The sequence below is a fragment of the Copidosoma floridanum genome, unplaced genomic scaffold (assembly GCF_036245765.1).
Source record: "Copidosoma floridanum isolate Cflo_tuat_1 unplaced genomic scaffold, Cflo_Japanese_pri ptg000007l, whole genome shotgun sequence".
NCBI classification, from domain to species: domain Eukaryota; kingdom Metazoa; phylum Arthropoda; class Insecta; order Hymenoptera; family Encyrtidae; genus Copidosoma; species Copidosoma floridanum.
The window spans coordinates 14,817,844-14,831,269 of NW_028321884.1; positions in this window are offsets into that span (position 1 = coordinate 14,817,844).

Below are 13,426 nucleotides of genomic sequence, written 5' to 3' on the forward strand. Positions count from 1 at the left end.
TAAAGTTTACTGATTCTCTTCGAGATTTTGTCTCAACAAATTGTTTTCATAAAATTGTTGTCTTAAAAAAAGTTTTTTACAAAAACTAATATTACATGTAACTTTTAATTATATTAATATTTCAAACCAGACTAACAAAATAACAAAAATAAGCTATAATACTCTGTAAATTATTATTTAAGTAGACAGTGGAAAATTTGTATACGCTTATCTAACAATGCATAAGAAGTGCATAACTCAATATTATTTTAGTTCTGTCTGTCTATTACTTTTTTGATATGTATTTTTTCTACCCGAAATTAAATGTTTGTCCCTTAAAAATTTAATGGTAGTTAGTAAAACTATCGATTCTTTTATTTTCAAGTTCTCATTCTTAATGTTTCAAAAAATATTGTAAGAACAAATGATTTTTTTTCGAAAGAAATACAGTATTTTTTACAAAACAAAAAGAAAAAGGTAGATTTATTAAATCTGATATGTTTATTACGTAAACAATAACATTACTATTTCAATACAGCTTTAAAATATGATCCAAAATTAATACCTACATTAATCTTTCAGTTTAAGCAATAACTATAATAAAACTAGTGGTGATCTGAAGAAGAAAATAATGTACTATAGTACAAAAAACAATTTTTTTTCAATTCTAAGTAGAAGGTAGCGAAATCTATCAAAGTCAAGATTATTATAAACACAGCTACATACTTTTTTATTAAAAGGCGGGTTATTGGACATCAATTATTTAACTTGAACTTAATAAGATAAAAAACTTACAATTAACGACAGTATTTTTGTTACCATGTACAAAACAGTGCTTTTGAATGCAGATAAAATAACAAAGGGGCTGATAATAAGAGAATCACTAAACTATTCCAGATACTTCTTGTAATTTTCAATACCTCATTGTTAACCTTATAATTTAAGTGAAACGAAATTTTGAACAATAAAAAAAAATATCAAAAAAGAGAGTGTAACCATACGTTGATTAGTAATTTATACAAACAAAAATTTTTAAAATAACATACTGCTTATTTGCCAGTAAAACTGTAGTATAGTTCAAAACATACTTAGATAATCAAACAATATAAGTTCAATACGTTATTGATCGTGTTAAACTTAAAATTGTGTTACAGTGTTTCAGATTTATTAAATTATTGAATGAACATAATACGTTTAAAACTACTCAATAATATAGTAAACTGCGTAAATGCAGCTCTGTGCACAGTCAAATTCTTACCTAAAGAAAAATTGTTTGATAAACGTTGTAATTGTAACAAAAAATGTTCTTTTTCCAACTTTGATCAGCATGTGTCGCGTAACATGTACAGGTGTTTTATTACTCATTCTTAGCTTGTGGTTAATATCGAATTATGATTTTTGTTTTTTTTTGTTGCCAAAGAAATGGCCTCGTATTTATCAAAACATTATCACGTTGGCGTAAAATATTAAAACTCATATTCACGTACAATTCGGTGGCTTGTGATTTCTCATATAAACCCAAAAAAGTGCGTTCGATCAATAAAATGATGTACTTACCATCGGGGCAGTGCCGGATACGCAGGACAGATTATAGGAAAGATAAGCGTGAAACAAAAACACCTGCAGGACACGTACCGATTATTGTTAATATATTATGAGCAGAGCTGCGTAGTAGAAGGTGGTAAAAGTGAATAGTCATACTCATTGAACGCATTAGTACTGACACACGACATTCAAGGGAATCGAGTATTTTTCCTCGGCTGAACAGCGTAGCTACTTTGTCGTGTGCCAGAAAATACAGATAAGCTATCGATAACTGAGGGAGTGGAAAGGGAAAAGCTTAGGAAAAATCGTAAAAGCATTGGGGCTTCTATGACTGTATAATTATGTCCTCAACCGCAGTTGCGAAGGGGACGGGTTTATTAAAGGAGGGTCCTATGTATTTACGTTTACAATAAAGCCTTATTTTGGCATTTAGTACTGTTTTATCAAACCACCTGCCGTTGGCACATTTTTTTACGTTCAAAGAATGTTGCTTAAAAGACCTATGCAATGATTAGTTTAAAATAAATACAATGGAAAAAAGGTGTTAAGAAAAGTATTATACCCGTACTAAGAATAACTACATTTTTCATGAAATCTTAGACATACTCACCTACTGACGTAATTATGACATTTAATATGATTTTCATTATATTTTAAGCATTTTTTATTATGTAGCAGCCCTCAAAAAAATTATTACGCAGCATAATAAAAATTACCATGTCTAACACAGTAACGAATGTGATAGTATATAGTTTTTGTTATTTAACACCGTAAGTTTTATTGTCATCGATTTAAAATGTCCCACATTTAGAAGTAGAATTTGCTATGTGACATAGTAAAATTTCTCATTTTACTGAATTGCTAGGAACGTTGATACTTACGAGTATTCAGAGGAACAAAAAAAATTTAAGGAAGAGAGAAATCAAGAGTGATTGTATGGTAAATAAGATCTGCTGCTATTCATGTGTTAATTCATTGTTTTTAAATTTAGTAAACGTTAATTTTTACTTACTTATTTTATAATACATTTTCTTGGACGATGAAAATTTCACGTCTAACAGTATTCGTAAAATAGTATTTGTAAAATCGATGAAAAATTTAAGAACTTCTGTACTTATCAGATTTTAGCATTTCTTTAATTTCACTTTTATCGAAAAGCTATTACACCAAGCATAAAAAGCATACGGTTAAGGGAATAATGAAGACAACATCCTAACGTTATCTATCAAAAATCTTCACACTTCAATTGATGTTAAAACATGAAATCGTAAGAGCTACTTAAGTACACTAAACCCTTCTCCGTCGTAACGGATTACAACCTTAACGTATTCCTAAACGTTGAGTCGTTATGTTTATTATTTCCTAAAGCATCATTTAAAATTAGGTCTTTGTTAAGTACAGACCACAATAATCAATAGTTTGACAAAAGCGGATACTAGCTTTTTGGTCAAGTAGTATTTGAAACTATTACTACGAGTCTAATTATGCACAGACTATCTTGTTTTACAACATCTGCATCAAAGAAGAACACCTCACCACATTTACATGAGAACAAATTTAGACAAATTTTTGACTTAAAAGAAAACAAAGTAGTAGTCAAATTGTGTCTAGAACTGGAGAAAAATATTACCTGTAGAAAAAAAGATATTAAAAGTTTTTACTAAAAAGTGATACTCAGAACTTACTTTGAGAATAAATAAACTTTAGTTGGATACTATAAATTAAAATACAAGACAAAAAGTAAATAAGTAAGATAATAGAAATAGAATATCAAGAAAAAGTTCTAGAAATTTAAAACGCAATAGACTTCCAATTTAACAGACGCTTAGAAAAATAATAGCAATTATCATAATAACATCAGCGTATATAAGAGCAGAGATAAAACTACATACGCATACAAATTCTTCAATCAGTTTATTGATTTATTAAATTTTGATTTTTATAACAGAAAAATTAAAATTTTGGAATTAGGTTTTTAATTTAATGTCAACATACAAGGAATTAACAATGTAAAAGAGGTCATAAGGGCCAATTATGTGTAACAAGATACTTGTACAAGAAATACAGATGATTTATAATATTATGGAAAAATTTTTTTTTTAATTCTGTAAGTTGACGAAGAGCTCGTATCGGACCCTAATTTTAAATATTGAAAAAAAATTAAAGGAAAACAGTATTATTATAACGAGAGCAGACAAAAAAACAGCTTACAGTAGCTAAATGAAGAAATGTATGTTTCTTAAGAAATTTGAAAAACAATCTAACTGACGAATTCCAGTGAGTCATAATTTAAGTATACAAAAATAGTCTTATAACTAAAAGAGTGCCGTATTATTCAGTCATACTAACAAACCCGCAACGTTTTAAACCATATGAGTTTCCTAAATCACATAGACAAAATCATATTAGACTAATGGTGTTGATTATATCTGCTCCTTCTTACAAAAGTCCCAAAAAATTAATCAATATTGTAAGCTACAGCAGTAAATTAATGCACATACAGTATTTAAAGATTAAAATATTTAATTAAAAAAGTTGAAAACTTTAAAATTAGTGAGGATAGTAATATGATTTTTTTCCGATCTGAGGAAATCGTTTTCTAGTATTTTATTCTACGAGGAACATAGAATTATCAAAGAGTTTAAAGTAAAAAAAAAGCTGACGTGTGTATAATGAATGACACTACGAAGATTTTACTGTGCTACTTAAGCCAGAACTATTTTGGATTAAATAATAGTATATCGACTGCAATAAAAGAATTAAAAATGGTCAATCCACTTAGCCCACTTTTGTAAGACGATTTTATGAGTAACTTAAATAATTACATAATAGATTATCAATTAAGCCACAACCTATCACGCTGACACGGATATTTATATAATTTTATTAACATTTTCAAAAGCTTACAAAGACAATAGTCAAAATTGGTAAAATTTTTTAACAGCCTTCATTATAATATTGAATTCACAGTCAAAAAAAAAAGAAAACAACGTTTATTTGCGTAAAATCTTCGACATTCTTAACCTCGCTTACTAGGTGCGTAATATACTAATACGTGTTTGCATTATATGGATGATATATAAAGCTGAATACGATTAGTTTGTGACTAAGGAAGTATACAGTGTTCTGGAATAGCTGTTATGTGTTTATATTTTTATATGAATGGAACTGTGATAACTTTTTAATAATAATAAACTTTTTGTTACTGTGAACAAGTTTCTTTACTATTAATAGAAACATAAATCTTGATTAAGAGGATACCAAAATAATTAATCACTAAGATGTATGGTAGACATTATTTTGTTTTTTCAAGAATATTTGTATATCAAGGTGTTTGAAATAATTTAATAAATTAACAACGCTTGTAAGACTTATATAAAAAAAAAATAAGAAAAATATTAATATATATGGCTATATATTTATTAATATATATAAATAAACAAGTCAATTGTTTGATAAGTAATTTTAGGTAGTCCCTTATTTTTTTTTATTCACATATTTGAATAATTAATTATATTAAAAAATAAAAAACTTTGTTATAAAAAACATAATGGTTGTGAGTATTAAATCCAAAATGAAAAGTAGCTTTAAGTCAACTATGCATTACTTTGAAGTTTTGTCGTAATTTTGATTCTTTGCAACCTGGCCTATATGGATTGGCTCCTGGTCTGTTTGAAAATATAGACAAAACTAGGGGAAATTAGGAAGGGGTTGACTATTTTTATGGGCGTGACTTTTTTCCTATTCGATGGCCAGAAAATTTTGGTAGTGGGGAACATGATTCCTTACCCTTAACCCTTAAATGTACAGCGCTAGCACGACACTGTCTCACAGTGCGTCAGCTAGACAACACCTCAACTCAAAGTGATCACTCCAATACGCTGATTTCGATCTAGTTCGACGGAGGAGCCCAGTGTTTAATCGGTGTTTATCAGTGAAAAGTGACCCGTGAAGTTCGAAATATCAAAATTTACAGCGTCCAAAGAGAGTAAATTCCAGCTGTGCTGAGCTGAATAAAAGAAATTTTGGGAGTAATTTCTTGCTTCACAAGTATTGATTTATTTAGTAAGTACTTGCCTAAGTCCTGTCTCTTACAGAAATATATTCATTTTACTCTTGACGAAAAAATACTTGGTTTTTTATCAGGAAGCGTACTCGTTTGATCAAAATAATTAAAACGTGTGAAATTTTTTAACTAAATACTTTTGTTAGCTTTGGACGGCAAAGATAATGAGGATTATTGATTACTTTTCATACTTTCATTTTATCTTATTTTTTTTAATTATCTTATTTTTTTAGTAAATACAAATAAAATTTTCTTCTGTGTTAATGGTACTTAAGTGATAAATTTTTATAAAAACAGCGCTGTCTTGACGTAACGTAACGTATCCCTCAGAGGCAAGTTTTTTTTTAATAATGATGACCTCGAAAAACACTTTCATTAAAATTAGTAGTTTTTTTATGTCCAAGTGTTCACTGCTCTTTTAGCAGAACAAGTAAAGTTTTTCCCTGGTACACATTTAACTACGGCAAGCACAAGAAGTCCCGTGGTTTTAGTGCTTGTCTTGGCAACATACTTAATTAGTTACGAAGGATACTATTTTTTGCATGCCATTCTTACATTAAATTTCCTTAAAATTTTATCGTTTTGCTATTTCGTTCATTTTATTTTTTAATATCCTCAAAATATTATAGTTATTTTTCAAAAAGATTAAATTAAAAAATTTAAAAGAAAATCAGTTTTACTAAACGGTACTCAACATTATTAATAGAATTCATAAGCATTCAATTTCAAAATAACCTAAAAATTCAGCCTAATTATAAAAATTTGTTCAAATTTAAAGTTTTGAGTGCATATAAATTTGTACACTGAAATTTTTCTAGTGCTTACAAAAAGTTGAAGCTTATTTATAACCCTTTTGCTATATCGAAAAAAAATTGTATCGATTACCACTAACCCTCTGAAAAAGTATCAAGGATCGCAGCACGTTCGCATTCAACACTTCGATGAAAAAATATTTTGTCTTACGATGCGGGGTTATGTGAAAAGTGTTTATAACTCACAGAAGACAAACAAAATTCCTTAGATCACGAGCATTTGACCCGTAAGGTGAAGCCAAAAGCATACGTAACATAAACAGATACTATTTCCCAAAAATTCGGATACGTGCATTTTCTTATAATTTAATGTGAGCCTCCTAAGTTCATTTTCTAATAACCGCTTCGCTCAGCTTCCATAGTTTTTTTGTGACCCAACATCTGATCGACAAACATGTCTGCTGAACGGCGCGCATCAATATTAAGGGCAGGAGATGTGGGTCAAGGGAAAAAAAAAAAAAAATACATTATTAAAACAATTTATCTAACTATGTGAATAATATCTAGGTTTTCTTTACTTCTTTTTAGATCAAAATGATAAAGTTACCCGGTCTTGTGGTGTTTTTCGCCATTGTTCCATTCATACTGTCTTATTCAACTCAAAGTATAGAAAATCATGTGCCTTTAATGATTGACGTACAAAAGCTGTATAAAACCACTAGTGTAGGAATTGTATATAAGGGAAACGAAGGTGAGAAGTGTTTAATCACGAATTAAAAAGGTAAATATTGAAAATTAATAATTATGTTTTAAAACTACAGATATACATTCAGTTGTGAAAATTGTTCGAGAACTGTCACGTCATTTCGTTTACTCGGTGGCCGTTGCCATCCCAGACCTTCGGACAAAGTACCCAAAAATAAAAAATTACTCAAAAACGCTTTTTGTTGCGTTTATTAATACTGACGACGATTTTAAAAAGTTCTCAAACTTTACGAGGGATAATAATCTATCACCTCACGTGTGGCTACTAATATTGCAGCCAGCAACTACTGAAGAGATTTATAGTATCTGCCAAGATCCAAAACAAAATCATCTCCACTTGAATCTTGCAAGCGAAGTACTGGTTAAATGTGGTAAAAATAAAAAGATCAAGGAGTGGTACGCTGTCAGTACTGCAACTGGTATTCGAGTTGAGGAGTTTCTGGAGTGGAAGAAAGGGACTGGGCTAATTGTAAAAGAGAGTCTAAATTTATTAGAGAGACGGAAAAATTTCACCGGTGCTTCGATTACAATATATACGAAGGTAAAGAATTTTTTGCGTTAAAAAGTTACTTATTAAAAAAGAAAAAATCGATTAACTTTGCAAAAATACTGTATTCTACTGCATTATTTATAGCTTTCTCCTTTTTATGCTGAAATAATTGAAGACCTCAAATTAAAGACAGGATTATCTGTCAATTATAAGAATACCTCCCACATTACTAAGGACGACAATAAAACAACAAGTAATTCTACCGAAACATCAAATGATAGTAGCATCCTCAAAATGACATTTATAACCAAAGAAAAACTAGATCGTAAGGATGTAACATTTGAAATCACAGATATGCAAGAAGTGTTGGTTTATAAGTTACCGGATACCATGGAAATCCCATGGCATGCTTATTTGGAGGTAAAAAACTTTTCAATTTTCAATAGTTATGACTTTATGCATTTACAGCGCTGAAAAGTACTTAATTTTAAAAAGGTTTTCAATAAGAATATCTGGATTTACTTGATTGTTGTCATCATTGTTTCATCAATATTATGTACTTTAATTATAACAATGAATAATGATAGAAGAAGTTTTGTACATAAACTGTCAGATGGTTTTATAATAATATGGCGGATTTTCTGTCATCAGGAATTTGAAGGTAAACTACTGAGAAATTTTTTCCGTAAAATTAAAATGTGTGTATTTTTTTGTTGATTTATATTACGTTATCTAAAGTTATTATGATTCAAAATCACAACATGCAATAACATTAGGTTACGGTAGAGTTATTCTAAGAGGGCGTGACTCAATCAATTAATTCATTACAAAAGTAACATTAAATGAACGAAGGGGTGAATGGCATATTTACTAATTTATTTTACATATGAATAATTTATCTGACGAACAACAGAATTTTACAGGGCCTAGTAAATTAAAATACCATTTATTGAAATTTGGTGTTACTATTGTTTCGAACAATAAAAAAGTATTGTTTTGCTAAAGTTACAATATGCATTAGATTATACGCCGCTACAGCTTCTGTTTAAACGGGAAAAAGGGGGCCAAATTGGCATTACTGATTTGTATAAAATTCAAAATTTCTTAATTTCAACGACGACTTTCATAAAATTGTGGCTTGTGACTTTTTTTGTCGCCACTAAAATTTTTAAGTTCTGAATAATAACTTTGACATTTGACTTCTAACGTAACTGTATATTTTACTCCATGACAAGTTTTGCTTAAATGTAAAGGATTGACAGTAAATTAATTGATGTGCTGTACCCCGTGAATAAAAATTGGCTATTTTTTAAATCCTCCAACAAACTTTGATTGACTGAAACTTTTTATCAAAAGTAGAAATAAATTTTTTACAGTTTATTAGTTTAGTCTGAAGGTAAACGCACTCAAAATAAAAGTGTCTACCACGCCTCTGAATAGCTAAGTTAAGATTTGCTTGCTGTTACAAAGCTGAACAAATTATTTTGCTTTAAAATTGTCCATATAAACCGTAACAGGATAACTCTACCTAGTTAGCTATTTAGATTCTTACTATTTAAAAAAAACTTATAATCAAAGTATTGGAAAACATTGAATACTTATGAATGAATATGGATCGACTCCTTCTATATTTTTTACAAAATTTTCAGATGTACAACTGAGTTCCCTTTCATTAAAGATTGTTAAGATATCGCTATATCTCACATCATTCATTGTCATTTCAATGTATGCGGGCTGTTTTACCAGCTTCGTTACGGTGTCGATTCCCACGATCCCTTTCAATGATACGACTGGTCTCCTCAAAGACGGAACTTATGAATTGATTGCTGTGAAAGGATTAAACCTTTCAAAATATTTATTGGTAAATTTTGAACCTTAACTAATTATAAACAATTTACCAAATATAAGACAACTTATTTCATAAAATTTTTTAAGATCTCGGAAGATGATGTTCTTAAAAACTTGAGCTTGTTTGTAAGGAAAGACGGTAATATGCCAATAAATGATACAGAAGGATTACATCAGGTAATTATTTTATGCGTATAATTTTCTAGTGATTGTTTAAAAAATAATAATAAGTGCATTTTCGATTATGCTTATGTGCAAAAAGATTTTTTCTACTGTTTATTTTTGAATGTTTTGGTTGTTTTGTACGGTAGATGAAACTGCGTAACTAGTTAACATTTTCAGCCCAGTCCCGTTGTAAAATAGTAAAGTTTGGCCTTAATGTAATCGAGTTTGATATTAAAATAATTTTAGAATAAAGTTACAAACAATATGTTTGGTAACGCCAACTCAGTTTCGCACGGAAAATTTTAAGGAATTAAAAAATGCAAAGTTTTAAAAAAATTCGGTGTTTTCGGACATATTTTGACAAATATCTAAATATCTGAAGCCATATAAAAAATGTAGCAAAGGATATTTTTTTATCGATAGATTACCTTCATTATAAAACTCATAATAGTTATGAAAATTTTATTTCTTATGCCAAATAAGATAAAACTGAAAAAAAAAAATTCTTAGACTTGAACGCTTTGAAAAGAGAGAAAAAATGATGTTTGTTTTTTTTATAAATCTATTACCAAGTAGTCTAAGGTACGTCAATTTGCGTTAATTGCAAACTACTGAAATTCATCATTTAATTAACGATTTAAAAAAAATATACTTTATGTAGGTCCTGATCTTTTACATTAGTTGTATAACCTCTGTAGTACTTTGGTATCATTAATCACTTTTTTTTTATGTTATAAAAATTGGTTTTTTTAGAATTCATAGTTTATCTGCAAATAATGTTACTTTGTGCATTCAAGCAATACATTGAACGATTACAAGCAATTCAAGTGTTTGTGATTTCCACCATCATTATCAGAAGCCTAACTATTAACCTTTGAAATCTATAAGTGCTTGAAACAAGTAATTCTATAGTATTACAAAATAATAATATAGCTAACAAAATCAGCTTCGCGCAAAAAAAGAAACATCTTTGGGTAATTATCGAATTTTAAGGATATATTTTGCTGCCAAACAAAAATGTGACTTAGAGTCATTGAAGTTTCCGGAAAAACTGAACGTTTTTTAACAAAAATTAACAACATCTTTTTTTGTATGACAACGCTCGTCATTTCCATTCGAACACATTTTTCTTACTTCACTACACATACATGACAGACAAACTTTCACATATTTCACTTTAAAAATATAAGTTCGATTTATCTGGAACAAATAATATTATCCATATTCTTAATACTTATATAACGTTGCATTTGGCCAGCCCTGTCGGCATTTTCACGTTGACAAGAACCTGTCCCGATCCTTATAAAATGCACTAAAACACCTTAAAACGCATATAACATCTATAACGCCAATATTATCCAACCCAACACACCTTCCAATACTTCTGCTTGGATCAGCTCTACACTTTCGACATAAACTCTTCACCGAGACGAGGACCCACAAGGCTAAGGGAAATGACCAGGACACACATTTTAGACACGTCCAAATAAATACACGTACCACATAATTCACTTTAAACAACTCTTTATTTTATTGACGATAGATGAACACTTCAAGAGAATGACGCTATTTCTGATGCTCCCAATCGTGACCTGGAGAACGGCTACCGTCGAGATTACGACAACCCGGTTCGATCACGAGAATAGTCGGTCACTATGCAACACCTTCGATTACGAGCTACCTCACGAGAGCACACATTACACATTCTCTCTTACAGTGGGTACATCTACAACCATCACCCTCAGCAGCTGGTCTCGTGGTCTGCCGAGTCTTAAACGACGCTGCGAACGCACACACACATATACACTCTCTAATACGTACTATTGCAGCGGACAGACCGCTAACTGCTGAGGTTCAGACGACTGTTTGGATAGACACACACTTTTTGTCATATTACAATGGACAGACGACCCCTCGCCGACTGCCAAGGCTCAGACGGTTTTTCGAATACCTCGATTACCCACACATGCAAGGTACGTACCCCTCAACTACAGCGGCGCTGTAACTCTCGATCGTCCCGGATACATCAGCTCGACCGCGATTCGAGTCATTATACGTCCGCCTAACTGTTTCCCAAGCCAGACGACGTCCGCTCGGACAACCTGATCTACGATTTCACGCACGGGACTTTTTCTTCTTTTGACTTTATTCTCTCTCTCTCTGTCTCTCTTAGCGATCATGACCTCCCGTTTACACTCATCACTCTTATTCTCAACAGAAGGAAATTCACGCATGCCTCAATCACATATGCTCATCTACACGCCAGCCTTTTACCCTCATCCTCTACACAAAGGCTACACACGAACAATCTCTCACCGGTGCCATAAACGAAGTACCTCTCACGCACTTTCTTGGCAGCCGCTACCCCTACCTCATACAACGTTAATATACCTTAAAATTAATTTCATCAATATTCCACCCCCCCCCCCAAACAATCTCTTGGGTAGATACCTGAGTCATGCCCTGGCAGTGTCGCCCATTGCTCTTAAGCCTCTAGTGACTACACAGTCTCCAGTGAGGCTGCAGGCTCGTAGTTTGCTATGTGCTTAGAAAAATGTAGCCAAAATTCTAATCTACTTTTGAACGGAAAAAGCTCAAAAAATTGTTTAGTACGGAAATACAGGGATGAGAAAACCTTATAAAACCTTACTGGTGGCAAACATAATCGAAGCAGCCTTTCCTGAAATACTAAGCCTCAGTTCTTTCATTCATTGTACTCAACTTTAACAAGAAAGTAAGTTTTTAGAAAAGTACATTTCGCTAATGCTAGACAGATCAAGTTCGCTTCGCACTTTTGTAATATTTATACCTAAATAGCTTTTTAAATATACGAATGTCATTAGCTAATTAAATGTCATGTTTTTTTACTGTACAATATATATATTTGTTTTACTCACAAAAACTTTTTGACGTGTTTTTCCTACACGTTCTATCATTACTAACGTCATCCATACTTTATGCGTTACTTTTTGTGTTAACCAAGGATTAAAACTAATGGTATACTTTTCTCTGTATGCAAAAAGTTATTATATTACTGACAATAGAAATATTTTCTAACTTTTTATGAAAGACTATTGAGTAATACACTATTCTCACCAAATGTTTTTTTTTTTTTTAAATGCTTTTACTTCCAAGGGTTTAATTTGTTGCCTCCACCATACATCCACTTGTTACGTTTATTAAAAATAACAGTTTTATTTAATAAATCTATTTTCAACTTAAACTTTTTTTAACATGTTTTTCTATCGTACCTGTGTTGGGAAACATATGTATTATTTTTTTTATATGAATCATGTTTCAGGTTTGCAAGGAAAAAGTAGTTTTCTACACAACTGGCCTTAGTATAAAACTAAATACTCACATGTCCCCTTGCAAACTCTTAGCTTTTCCACTTGGTGCATCCAAAAAAGTAGCTATAAGTTTAAAAAAAGGAGATCCCCTTCTTAAATTCTTGAACCATCAGTAAGTATGTACTAACATTAATTAATGAATCAGAACTCATGAAAATAATTTTTTTCAGCATTCAAAAATACAGAGAAAATGGTATACTTTTCCGAAAAAAAAAATTAAATGTGCCGAAAAAAAAATTTAATAAAGGAACTTCATCTACACAATTAAGTTTTACTGACGTCACCCCGTTGCTCGTATTCTTAATGAGTGGATTTGTCTTAAGCTTAATCATATTCCTATTCGAAAAGTATCACAGACGCCTATTATTACATTTTGTAAGAAAACCATGCAAGAAGATGAAAAAAATTAGAAAAACTAAGAAAACCAATACTTTATACAATAATGGCAAAAAATTTTCGGTTTACT